The sequence below is a fragment of the Mobula birostris genome, chromosome 4 (genome assembly GCF_030028105.1).
Source record: "Mobula birostris isolate sMobBir1 chromosome 4, sMobBir1.hap1, whole genome shotgun sequence".
Classification (NCBI taxonomy): Eukaryota; Metazoa; Chordata; class Chondrichthyes; order Myliobatiformes; family Myliobatidae; genus Mobula; species Mobula birostris.
In genome coordinates this window covers 67,401,289-67,415,818 of record NC_092373.1, presented here as the reverse complement: position 1 = coordinate 67,415,818, position 14,530 = coordinate 67,401,289, and positions in this window count along the sequence as shown.

Sequence of the window (14,530 nt, the reverse complement as noted above, 5' to 3'; positions counted from 1 at the left end):
TGCTACTGTGTGGTCCAGAATCTCTGGAGGAGAAGGCCCCGAATCCTCGGCTTTGTTTGTTTTGGCGGCCGGGGTGAGGTCAAAGGCGCTTGGCAGAGGATGGCGCTGGGGAGGCTGTATCGGACGGGCTGGTCAGAGGCTCGAAGTTTACAGACGGACGGACTCAGTGTCGGCTGTGGTCGGATGCTTCCAATGCAATGGCAGTTGTCGGTGCCTGGAGGTTTATGGCAGGGAGCTTCCCCCTTTGCCGCCTGCTATCGGGGACTTGGGAGTCGATCGGGACTTTGAGACTTTTTTTTACCGTGCCCATGGTCTGTTCTTTATCAAATTATGGTATTGTTTTGCACTGCTGTAACTATATGTTATAATTATGTAGTTCTGTCAGTGTTAGTCTTTGGTTTGTCCTGTTTCTCTGTGATATCACTCTGGAGGAACTTTGTATCATTTCTTAATGCATGTATGCATTTCTAAATGACAATAAACGAGGACTGAGTGTTCTCATATTCTACTTCAATGATGGGGCAAGTGAAGTTGAGTGAAGTTATTCCTTTTGGTTTTAGAGGCTGAAGGTTGAGGGGTAGTGACTGTTGCTGAACCTGGTGGTGTGAGTCCTGAGGCTCCTATCCCTTCTTCCTAATGGGAGCAGCTAGAAGAGAGCGTGTCCTCATTGGTGGGGGTCCCTGATGATGGATGCTGCTTTCCTGCTACACCATTTCACATAGGTGTGCTCAATGGTGGGGAGTGCTTTATCTGTAATGGACTGGGCCGTATCCACTGCTTTTTGTAGGATTTTTCGTATGAGAGCATTGGTGGTTTTAGGCTTCGATGTAGCCAGTCAATGTACTCTCCACTACAGAAGTTTGTCTTATGAAGAGCGTGCGATAGCTCTTTCAGATGTCATGCCAAATCTTTGCAAACTCCTAAGGAAGCAGAGGTACTGCTGTGCTTTCTTTGTAATTGAACTCTCAGTATGTGCTTGGCCCAGGACAGGTAATAACACTGAAGAATTTAAAGACGTTGACCCTTTCCAGTTATGATCCTTCAATGGGACTGGCTTATGCACCTCTGGTTTCTTCCTCCTGAAGTCAATAATCAGCTCCTTGGTCTTGCTGGTATTGAGTAAGAAGTTGTTTGATCACTCCATTCATCCAGGTTTTCAATTGCCCTCCTATATGCTGACTCGCCACTACCTTTGATTCAGTCTACGACAGTGATGTGGTCAGCAAACTTAAATATGGCACTGGATCTATGCTTAGTCACACAGTCACAAGTGTAAAGCAATTAGATCAGGGGACTCACACAGCCATGTGGTACACCTGTGCGGATGGAGATCGTGAAGAAGATGTTGCTACCAATCTGAACTGACTGGGGTCTGCAAGTGAGGAAATTGAGGATCCAAATGCACAAAGCAATATTGAGGCAAAGGTCTTGAAGCTTATTGATTAGTTTTGAGGGGATGATGGTATTGAATATCAATCTGTAGTCAATAAAGATCATCCCAATCTATGCATCTTTGTTGTCCAGATGTTCCCACGATTGAGTAAAGAGCAGATCCAAGTCGCCTCTCAGGAAACCTCTCAAAACACTTCATCACAGTGGATGTAAATGCTACTGGACAATAGTCATTGAGCCAGGTTACCATTTTCTTCTTAGACACCAGTATCTGCTTGAAGCAGGTGGGTACCTCAGACTACTGAAGCGAGAGGTTAAGGATCTCAGTGAACACTCCAGCCAGTTGATCAGCACAGATTTCAATACTTTTCCAGGTACCCCATGTGGGCTGGATGCTTTTTTGCTGGTTCACCCTCCTTAAGGCTTCCATGGGTTTCCCTTCATCACTGCTGGAGTTGGTGATTAGCACAGCCTTTAACCATATAACAATTACAGCACGGAAACAGGCCATGTTGGCCTTTCTAGTCCATGCCAAAACTCCTACTCTCACCTAGTCCCATCTACCTGCACTCAGTCCATAACCTTCCATTCCCTTCCTGTCCATATATCTATCCAATTTAAATTTAAACAACAACATCGAACCTGCCTCAACCACTTCTGCTGGAAGCTCATTCCACACAGCCACAATTCTCCAAGTAAAGAAGATCCCCCTCATGTTAGCCCTAAACTTTTGCCCTTTAGTACATAGAAAGGACATGTCATATAGTGCCTTTAGTTCTTTAAGATACCATTACATTGATTCACACTGCATCAACGTGACATGATTTGGTCAACCAAAGCAGTAATGTTGCCTGGGACCTCACTGATTGGCTCCATGATGTTCTCGGGCCAAAGGTTTGACCTTTTGGATTCCAACCAGGGAAATGGGAAATCTGCATAGTGCATTTAGGTGATGATCCTGACTGAGCTGATCCTCAGATTGATAGAAATGCAATCAATGTTTTTAAAGTTGTTTTCCTCATTAAAAAGTCAAATTCAACACTCCTAAAAACTTGAGTGACATGAGTGGGAATTCAACCAATCTGTCCTACATTGAACAGTGCTTGAAATGCATTGGGCTTACAGCCAGATAAAGAGACCAACTGTGTTCAGCTCATAACAAAAGCAACAGGCCTAGAAGGAGAACAGGAGCACAGCCTAGAATTAAATCATTCATTCTCTTTAACTTGGGAGGCTGATGATGGCGGGATTACATTGTCATTCATTCTAACAACACTGATTAGGAATATAAATTATTCTAATCAATTAATTATGCCAGAATTAATGTGTTGCTAAAGTCAATTCACTTCCCCCTTGGTAGCTGTTTGTGTTCACATTGGATTAATGTCGCCAGCAACATGTGCGCAGTTTTGAAAATTGTATGCAAATACGAGGAACATCTTAAATGATCCCCATTAACAACGTGCTTATTTTATTAATAATATGAGTATGAGTGTTGGGTGGAATTGCTCAGCCGAAGTAATTATGCCAATTTGGCATGAATACACTAAAAATAACATGTGAGCTCTGATTTCAATTCAATTCGAACTCTCTGGCAGACCTTCATATGCATAATAAAGGCATACATTGAGAGATAGAGAGAATTGTTTGGTAGGTGTCGATCTCTGACAGCTGTAATATTCAAACATTATGTGTGGACAAAAGGTCTGCTTATCCCCACTGTACACATGGGCTCACAGAGGAGTGCAACTGTCAGAAAGTCATTTCTTACAAACAATATTCATAATGAGATAATTACTGAATTCTAATGTGAGCTATCACATTTTCTATATTTTAATTTTAACCTCAGAACGACTGACTCCAGGGACAGGCTAACTGAGTTTTCCAATGGGACCACGCATTATTGGATTAAATGCGAGTGGATGCAGTCTGTTTTAATGAAACACATGTTGGGTTCATTTTTGAAGTTTTTGTTCTTTGGTCCAGTAGCAAACGCATTTGATGTTAAGGAGCCGAGTCTAAACTCCGAAGTTTGAGTTTAGGCCTTTCTGCTGGAATATGAAGAAAAAGAATAACCATTTGTATTAATCAAAAAATAACTGACTGAACCTCTAGATCAATTGAATTGCTTAGATTTTTCTCTGAGCTTGATTATTATATAAACGGAAACTCCAGGATAAAATACAGTATTCAAAGTTCAAAGTAAATTTATTATCAAAGTATATACGCATCACCAGATACAACTCTGAGATTCATTTTCTTGTGGGCAGACTCAATAAATCAGATAACCATAATAGAGTCAATGAAAGACTGGACACAGCAGGGTGAACAACCAGTGTGCAAAAGGCAACAAACTGTGCAGATACAAAAGAAGAAAAAGAAATAATACTAATAAATAAATAGCAGTGAATATTGAGAACATAAGATGAAGAGTCCTTGAATGAGAGTCCATAGCATGTGGGAACTGTTCAGTGATGGGGCAAGTAAAGCTGAGTGAAATTATCCCCTGTGGTACATGAGCCTGATGACTGAGTGATAATAACTGTTCCTATACCTGGTGTTGTGAGTCCTGAGGTTTCTGTATTTTCTTCCTGATGGAAGTAGCATGACCTGGCTGATGGGTGTCCCTGATGATGGATGCCGCCTTGCTTTGAAAGTGCTGATACAGATGTACTCAAAGGTGGGGAGCGCTTTAACTGTGATGGACTGGGCCATATCCATTAATTTTTTGTAGGATTTTTCATTCAAAGGCATTGGTGTTTCAATACCAGGCTGTGATGCAGTCAGTCAATATACTCTCCACTACACATCTATAGATGTTTGTAAAAGTTTTAGGTGCCATGCTGAATCTTCGTAAACCTTCAATGAAGTAGAGGTGCTGCTGTGCTTTCTTTGAAATTGCTGGACCCAGCTCAGGTCCTCTGAAATGATAGCACCAAGGAATCTAAAGTTGCTGATCTTCTCCACTTCTGATCCTCCAATGAAGACTGGCTCATAGACCTCCAGTTTTCTCCTTCTGAGGTCAACTATCAGCTCCTTGGTCTTGCTGACACTGAGTATGAGGTTGTTGCTGTGGCAACACTCAGCCAGATTTTTTATCTCCCTCCTATATACTGATTTCTCACCACCTTTGAACCGATCATCGACAGTTGTATCATCAGCAAACGTAAATATGGCAATGGAGCTGTGCTTAGCCTCACAGTATAAAGTAAGTAGAGCAGGGAGTTAAGCACACAACCTTATGGTGCCCCTGTGCTGATGGGGAGGGTGAAGGTGAAGTTGTTGGCAATCTGAACTGACTGAGGTCTGCAGGTGAGAGAATTGAGGTTCCAATTGCACAAGGGTGGTATTGAGACCAAGGTCTTGAGGCATACTGATAAATTTTGAGGGGATGATAGTATTGAATGCCAAGCTGTATCCTGATGTATGCATTTTCACTATCCAGAAGTTCCAGGATTGAGTGAAGAGCCAAATGAAATGGCATCTGCTGTGGACCTGTTGCTCTGGTAGGCAAATTGGAGCGGATCCAAATCACTTCTCAGGCAGGAGTTCATATGTTTCATCACCAACCTCTCAAAATACGGCACGCGCGGCCGTTCCGAATGATATCATATGTGTTAACTAGGGGGCCGTGCACAATCCTGATTTGACGGAGACAGCTGTGAGAAGCACAGAGGAACACCTGGAGAAACTTCTGAAATGCCCGCTTCGCTGCCGCTGCTACTGTGTGATCAAGAATCTCCGGAGGGGAAAGGCCCCAAATCCTTGGCTTTGCCTATTGCCGGGGCCGGGGTCAAAACGCTCGGCAGTGATGGTGCTCAGTGCTCGGTGTCGGAGAGCTAGTCGGAGGCTTGGAGTTTTCAGACGGACTCGGAGTTGGACTGTGGTCAGATGCCTCCAGGATACTACATCGGCAAGTTTGCGGCACTGGAGGTTCACCGTCTGCGTGAGATGATGGGACCTTCGAGAGACTTTGAGACTTTTTACCATGCCCATGGTTTGTTCTTTATTAAATTACGGTATTGCTTTGCACTGTTGTAACTATATGTTATAATTATGTGTTTTTTGTCAGTTTTTCCAGTTGGTTTGTTATGTGTTTCTGTGATGTCATTCTGGGTAAGCATTGTATCATTTCTTCATGCGTGCATTATTAAATGACAATAAAAGAGGACTGCGTGTCCTCATAATCTAATCTAATCAAATCATTGTGGATGTTAGTGATACTGAATGATAGTTATGGAAGCAGGTTACCACATTCTTAGGATCAGCATAATTGAAGCCTGCTTGAAGCAGGTGGGTATCTCAGACTGCCAAAGCAAGTGGTTACGGATATCAGTGAACAGTTGTTCTGCACAGTTCTTTAGTACATGGCCAGGTACCATATCTGGGCTGGATGCATTCTGTAGGTTCATCGTCCTGAAGGATGCTCTCTTGTAAGCCTTAGAGAGACTGAAATAACTGGGTGATCAGGGGCTGCAGCAGTTTTTAATGGTTCCTCCATGCTTTGGCGGTCAAAGCGAGCATAGAGGGCATTGAGCACATCTGGAGGTGAATCCCTATTGTCACCTATGTTGCTTCATTTCACTTTGGAAGAGGTGATAGCATTCAAACCCTGACACAGCTGTTGAGTTACGTCAAGATTCAAGTTTCGTCCAGAATTGTCACTTGGCTTTTCAGAGATCGTACCTAGACCTCCTGTAACTTTCTTGGTTGCCAGAATTGAATGCCACTGATCTATCCCTCAGCAGATTGAGGATCTCATGGTTCATCCAGAGCTTCTGGTTAGGGAAGCTGTTGAATAATTTTGTGGAAACCCACTCATCAACACTGTTTTGATAACATCCATGACAACCATGGAATACTAATTCAGATCCACAGATGGGTCCTTGAACATGGCCCAGTCAACCTCTTTGTTGTCCTAACCTCCAGAGCTTTGCTCTTTAGCTTCTGTCTGTATGCAGATAGGAGAAAGACAACCAAATGATCAGCTTTCCTGAAATGTGGTTTGGGCAAGGAACAGTAGCCATTCTTTATCTTAGTATAGCAGTGTTAAGACCACTGGTGCTACAGGTTATTTGGTGTTGGTAATTGTGCAGAGATTTCTCCAAACAAGCCTCATTGAAATCCCAGACTATGACTTGAAATGAGTTGGGGTGAACTGTTTCTTGTTAGGTGACAGCACCAAGCAGTATCTGAAGCACTTGATTATAGTCAAGCACTGTTTATTATGTAAACTGTGGTCAGGATGATGGAGACAAACTCTCTTAGTAAATAGAACTGACAGCATTTGATCATTAGTTGTTTAAGATCGGGAGAACTCAAGCATGACCAAGACCACCACATCAGAGCACCACATTCATTTCATCATGAAACACTCATCCCCATCTTTTGCCTTTTCCAAATGAGGGGTTTGGTCCATCGTGTTTCTCATTTCCCTACAATGCAGCCATCTTACCTTTAGGTGCAATATTGCTTACTGTATTTTTTAATTAAACCAAAAAATCATGCATGTGAATGTCCTTCAGTGCAAACATACTTTTCCCAGTATGTCTTCAAGTGCAAATTGGCATAGTTAGGCCATTCATGAAAAAGACCAATTATCTGTCTTCTTAACAATTTAAGGATGAAGAGACAACCCCAGGGAAGGAGATGAATGAATTTTTTATTTTATGTAATGATATTGCACAGAGTAGGCCCTTCTGGCCTTTTGAGCCAGGCTGCCCCAATTAACCCTAAGCCGATCGAGGGACAATTTACAATGACCAATTAACCTAGCGGTATACCTTTGAACGGGGGGAGGAAACTGGAGCACCTGTACTCACTGGAGTTTAGGAGAATGAGGGGGGATCTTATTGAAACACATCAAATATTGAATGGTCCAGATAGAGTGGATGTGGAGAGGATGTCTAGGTCCAGAGCACAAAGCCCAGGAATAGAGGTATATCCATTTGGAATGGAGCTGTGGAGGAAATTCTTTAGCCAGAGAGTAGTGAATCTGTGGAATTCATTGTCACAGATAATTGTAGAGGCCAAGTATAAAGTGTTGATAGATTGTTGGTTTGTCAGGGTGCCATTGGTTATGGGGAGAAGATAGGAAAATGGGGTTGGGAGTGATAATGGATCAGCCATGATGGAATGGTGAAGCAGACTCAATAGGCCATGTGACCTTATTCTGGTCTTACGGTCTTATTGTTTTAAAATGAATGAGTAAATTTCCATGGTTTTATTGTGTTGAGTCAGTGGATTCTACATGCCTGCTTATATCCAGCAGGACATGTCACAACTCCTGGTTTTAGAGCAATGGGGGGGGGGGGGAGAACAGAAGATGGAAATCTAACAAAACTGAAGAACTGCTAGAAGCATTCAGCAACTGAAGCAGAATAAATTCAAAAGATAAACTGTTAAAGATTTTCAAATTGCAATAGTGATTTTTTTTTCTCCTCACTAATGCTGCTTTTCCAGTTTTGTTCTGAGCTTCCATTGAATGACTAAGTTAATCTATATTCTCTATCAAAATATATTGCAGATTTTTGCTTTAAATTTTCCCATTCTTATTTGCAAGATTGATACACACTCCCTTAACTTACATGCTTACTTTGTGACCTTCTATTTTGAAGTAAAATGTACCAAAAATTAATCTGACATGTTTCAAAAGGTTTCAAAGGTCCATTTAATATCAGAAATGTATACAATATACATCCTGAAAAGCTTTTTCTTCACAACCATCCACAAAAACAGAGGAGTGTCCCAAAGGATAAATAACAGCTAAATGTTAGAACCCCAAAGTCCCCTCAGCTTCCTTCCCTCCTGCACATAAGCAGCAGCAAACAACGATCCTCCCTCCCCTCCCCAGCAAAAAAAAAGCATTGGCACCTGCCACCATTACTCAAGCGTGAACAAAGCAACAGCAAAGACAGACCTGCATTACCCCAAAGACTATTTGTTCACCTGGTATTCGACATACCACAGGCTCTCTCTCTCTCTCCCCCTAATAAGGGAGAAGGACATGTCTCCATTTCACAGCAAGAGGGGAGGCATAACAAACAACTCGCTGGTTTATAATGTTAAAAGTCCATTGCATCACTTTTTCCAAGCTCTGTGCCCAAGGATCTTGTGCCTCTGGGCACAGTCTTAGATCTTCCAACTCCCCCGATGACACACCAATCCCCTGCTGTGACACTGACCTCTGATCTGCCCGTCTCCAGAGCCATGAAAACTCGGTCCTTCAAAGGAGGGCGAAGCTCTTAGGCCGAGTCCTTGGTGTGCCGAACAATGGCCAGTCATGAAACCCCAAGAGCAGGTCCCATTGCTGCAAAGTACCGTAGTCATTGTGTAACTCCATGTCAGGGTCTTCAAAAGAATCCTGAATCAGAAAAATAGATAAAGATGGAAACAGGGCTGTTTTCAAAGATGTACTTAGATATACTAATAATTAAAAATGCACATAGACTGAATATTCTCTGAATAATCCCAACAGAACTGTCAATTTTACAGTGTTCTTCATACGCGAGATTAACATCTGATTAATGTATGACTGATTTTAACTGTAACCATATCTCTGATTGAACCTACTAGATTTGTTTTGATCCTGTCCTTCCACACAGTCAGCCTGCCATCACCTAATTTAATCAGAACAAAAAAAATCATTTGTTTTTGTGCAGACTGATCACGAGTTTAAAATGTAACTGAACTTTTAAGACAACAACTTCACAAAGGAATTGTCATTTATTGCTCTGTGGGATTTGGATTGAAAACTCTGGGCTTCCAATAGAGGGCGAGATTCCCTAATTTTCTGTACACAAGGGATCTTACAGATTCACATTCCAGTATTTATCACATGTACATTGAACCATAGTAAAATGCATCATTTGCATTAAAAACCTACGCAGCATAAGGATGTGCTGGGGATGGCCACATATTGCCATATATTCCAGCACCAACACAAATGTGCACCACATTCAGCAGAATAACGCAGGCAACAACAACATAAAAATAAAACACAGTAACAGCCAAAACAGGCCTTTTCCCAGCTTCCCAGCCATCCACCTACTCAAACACACCAACAGGCCTTCAACCTCAAGTCAGGCCACCTCCGTGCCTCCCACCAATAGTCCTTGGCCTAGGACTTTCAGACATCAGGCCTCCAACCTCCAATCCCTAGACCAGACTCTCTGAACTCCAACATTTGGTTACGTTGACCCAGGTGCTTCAGTCTTTGGATCTTGACCTTAGGACTTGCCTACTTCATGTGTTTGAACTTCAGGCTTCAAACTCTGGACTGACCGATCCCCGGAGATCGACCAATAGCTTCAACCTTTGGACTTCACAGACCTCAGGGTATCGAGCACAGGATTTGTTGCTCATGGGGCTTGACTTTGACCACAAGACCTCAATCTCCAGACTCAGAGTCCTTGACCCCAGGATTTGCTGATGTAATTCATTCCTGATGAAATTCATTCCTGTTCTGTGCGTGTATAATGGGTTCCTTACTATTTAAAATTGTCTCCTGATGACCTCAGTGGAAAAGAAGTCTTGATCACAACCTTGGAGATTTCCTTTACTTTTCCTAATGAACCAATTCACTACAAGTTTTAAAATCCACAAGGTAAAATGTTTGCAATCACACTATCGTTAAGTGTTTGTATAATATAATAGAGTTACAGAGGCACAGAATACTACAGCACAGAAACAGGCCCTTTGGCACATCCAATCTCTGCTGAACCTTTAATCTGCCTTGTCCAATGGATCCGTACCCAGACCAAAGCCCTCCCATCCATGTACCTATCCAAATTTCCCTTAAATGTTGAAATTGAACCTGCAACCAGCACTTCCGCTGTCAGTTCATTCCACACTCTCACCACCATCTGAGCGAAGTTCCCTCTCATGATTGCCTTAAATATTTCACCTTTCATGCTTAACCCATGACCTCCCGTTCTAGACTCACACAACCTCAGTGGAAAAAAGGCCTGCTTGAATTTACCCTCAATTTTGTACATTTCTTTCACATCTCTCCTTAATCTTCCACATTCTATGATTTATGAAAGTCAGTGTGCCAAAACAATTCTTTATGACCCGACTTACCTGTGATGCCATTTTCAAGGAATTATGAATCTATTCCCAGATCCCTCTGGTCTATTGTACTCCTCAGTGCCCTACTGCTCACTGTGTAAGTTCCACCCTGGTTTGATCTCCAAAATTGCAACACCTCACACTTGTCTGCATTAATATCCACTTGCCATTTTCAACCCATTTTTGACTAGTCCAGATCCCACTGCAACCTCTGATAGTCTTCCTCACTGTCCACTACCCCCCAAAGGTGTTCAGAAAAGTTCCCCTCATGAGTAGGCAACAAGTCCCAGCAAGAGACCGTGCGATACTGGACCTGTTGTTCGGGAATGAGATAGAGCAGGTGACAGAAGTTTGTGTAGGGGAGCACTTTGCATCCAGTGACGATAATGCCATTAGTTTCAAAGCAAATATGCAAAGAGATACATCTGGTCCATGGGTTGAGATTCCAAATTGGAGAAAGGCCAATTTTGATGGTGTCAGAAGTGATCTGGCAAATATGGATTGGGACAGGCTGTTTCCTGGCAAAGGTGTATTTGCAAAGTGGGTAGCCTCCAAAAATGAAATTTTGAGTACAAGGCTGGTATGTGCCTGCCAGAATAAAAGGTAAAGATAACATGTGTAGGGAACCTTGGTTTTCAAGAGATATTGTGACCCTAATTGTGGAAAAAGGAGGTACATAGCAGGTACAGGCAAGTAGGAATAAATCAAGTGCTTATGCAGGACCAGAATTATAAGAGAACACTTAAAAAAGAAATAGGAAGGCTAAAAGAAGACATGAGTCTTCTCTAGAAGACAATGTGAAAAAGAATTCTAAGGGGTTCTACAGGTTTATGAAGAGCAAAAGGATTGCTAGGGACAAAACTGGTCCTCTGGAAGACCAGAATGGTAATCCATGTGTGGAGCCAAAACATATGGGGGAGATCTTAAATGCATTCTTTGCATCTGTATTTACTCTGGAGACAGATACAGAGTCCATGGAAGTAAGGCAAAGTGGCATCAACTTCATGAACTTTCTGCAGATTACAGAGGAGGAGGCGTTGCTACCCTGAGGCAAATCAGGGTGGATAAATCCCCTGACCTGTCAAAGTCTTCCCTTGGACCCTTCTGGAAGCAAGTGCAGAAATTGCCAACGTCTTAGCAGAGATATTTACAACATCCTTAGTGGTAGGAGAGGTACCAGAGGATTAGAGGATAGCCAGTGTTGTTCAATCATTTAAAGAAGGCTCTAAACAGAAACCAGAAAATTATAGGCCAATGAGTCTGACATCAGTTGTGGGAAAGTTACTGGAAGGTATCGTAAAGGACCAAATGAATAAGTATTTGGTGAGACAGGGAATGATTAGGGACAGTCAGCATGGCTTGGTGCATGGTAAGCCATGTCAAGCCAATCTTATAGAGATTTTCAAAGAAGTTACCAGGAAGGTGGATGAAGGTAAGGTAGTGGATGTTGTCTACATGGACTTTAGTAAAGCACCTGATCAGGTCCCACATGGGAGGCTGGTCAAGAAGGTTCAGTCGCTTGGCATGCAAGATGAGGTAGTAAATTCAATTAGACATTGGCTTTGTGGGAGAACCCAGAAAATGGTAGTAGTGGGTGGCCTCTCTGACTGGAGGCCTGTGATTATTGGTGTGAACAGGTATTGGTGCTGGATCCTTTGTTGTTTGTCACTTATATCAATGATCTGGATGATAATGATGTTAACAGGATCAGCTAGTTTGTGGATGACACCAAAATTAGGGGTGTGTTAGATAGTGAGGAAGGCTAGCATGGCTTGCAGAGGGATCGACATCAGCTGTAAAATAGGGCTGAAAAATAGCAGATGGAATTAAATGCAGACAAGTGCAAGGTTGTGCACCTTGGTAGGACCAACTAGGGTAGTTCTTATGCAGTGAATGGTAGAGCACTGAGGAGTGTGGTAAAACAAAGGGATTTGGGAATACAGGTACATAATTCATTGAAAGTGGTCTAACAGGTTGATAGAGTCATAACAAAAGCTTTTGGAACATTGGCTTTCGTAAATCAATGTATTGAGTACAGGAGATGAGATGTTAAACTAAAAGATAACATGCTAATGAGACCTAATTTGGAGTATTGTATGCTGTTTCAGTCACCTACCTACAGGAAAGATGCAAACAAGGTTGAAAGAGAGCAAAGAAAATTTATATGGTTGTTGCCAGATCTGGAGGACCTGAGTTATAAGGAAAGATTGAATAGTTAGGACTGTATTCTTTAGAATGTAGAAGATTGAGAGGAGATTAGATAAAGGTATACAAAATTATGAGGAGCATAAAGAGGGTAAATAAAAGCAGTTTTTTTTCCACTGAGGTTGTGTGGGACTACAACCAGAGGTCATGGCTTAAGGGTGAAAGGTGGGAATTTTAAGAGGAACTTGAAGGGAAACCTCTTTGCTCAGGGGGTGAGGAGAGTGTGGAATGAGCAGCCGGCACAAGTGGTGCAAGCAAGCTAATTTCAACGTTTAAGAGAAGTTTGGATAGGTACATGGATAGTAGGGATATAGAGGATTATGGTCCCAGCACTGGTGTCACCAGGTTCGGACATGACCCAAGTGCAGAGTGAGAAACACGGAAGGGGGGGTCAATAGTACAGACTTTAATGCAAATAGTGCTAAAGGAAAACAAAACAATAAACGCTAGGCCAAACAGGGCCATTAAGTAAAACACTCAAATGGAAAATGAAGTGTACATTGCAGCTGAAAAGAGCAGCTAAGAATAAAATGAATACCACTAGTCTTCACAGTCAGTTGACTCAATAGTCCAATTTATCAGGCAAGGCAGAATGGAGATAACGAAACGTAGCTATGTCCATGCCCAAGTCTCGATGAGCACTATGACGGAATGAATGAAGTTAAGTACTATCAGAATGAAGTAATGATTAGCTGACACGTGCACATTCATGAGCACATTTACCGAGCGCTGCTGAATCCGTGGTTGTGAGAGTTGTTGATGGGAAAAGGCTGTTTAAATGGTTTTGGCATAGACTAGATGGACCAAAGGGCCTGTTTCTCTTTTGTACTTCTCTATGATTCTATGACTCGGGAGTGTATGGGGTGTCAGGGAGGGGTAGCACCTGTGGTGGGGGAACATGCCGCGTCCTTTTTAAGGCGGTTTGTCCACCTTTAGTCCCCACCTGGCACTCAGCTCTCACCTGTGGCTCCCCTTAGCTGTTTGCATGCGACAGCGGTCACACCCCGGGCAACAGCTTTGACAAGCTGGCTAAACCAGGTGAGGATAGCTGACGGGTCTCAAACCCTTAGTGGGATAGGGAGATGTCTATCCCAGCATCCGGCTGATTGAGCAGATGAGACCAATGGAAGGTCCAACGGTCAAGAAGGCAGTCTCTGCAAGCGTTGTGGAATGTGTAGAACAGGACAAGACACAGGAGATGTCCTGGTCATCCACTGCGCCTAGTCCCATCTCCAGCCGTCTTGATTCTTGTCTTGCCACTGGGTCCAGATGGGAATTGGAAAGAGAGAGTGAGGCTGATGCTGCGCAACTCTCCCTCACTTAAATCCAAATCAAGCGCTAGTCTCGACACCATCATCATTTGACTAATGGTGTCAAGGTCTTCATCGACGACAATGGATGAACACACACAACTCTATGACAGCCCCACCCCGTGCAGCATTAGCAAACCTCCCCACTAGGATATTAGTCCCCTCCAGTTCAGGTGCAAACCATCTCTTCTCTACAGCCCCACTTTCCCCAGAAGAGAATCAATGATCTGAAAATCTGAAGCCATCCCTCCTGCACCAGCTCAGTAGCTACATATTAAGCTGTATGATCTTCCTATTTCTGGCCTCACTAGCATATAGCACGAGCAAAATCCTGAAATCACAATCATGGAAGTCCTGTCCTTCAACATAGCTCCTAATTCCCTGAACTCACTTTGCAGGATCTCATCACCCTTCCTACCCACCTCATTGGTACCAACATGGACCACGGCTTTTAGCTGCTCACCCTCCCACTTAAGAATGCTGTAGCTTCAATGCAAGATGCCCCTGACCCTGGCAAGCTGGAGACAATGTACCATCCAGGAATCTCGTTTTTG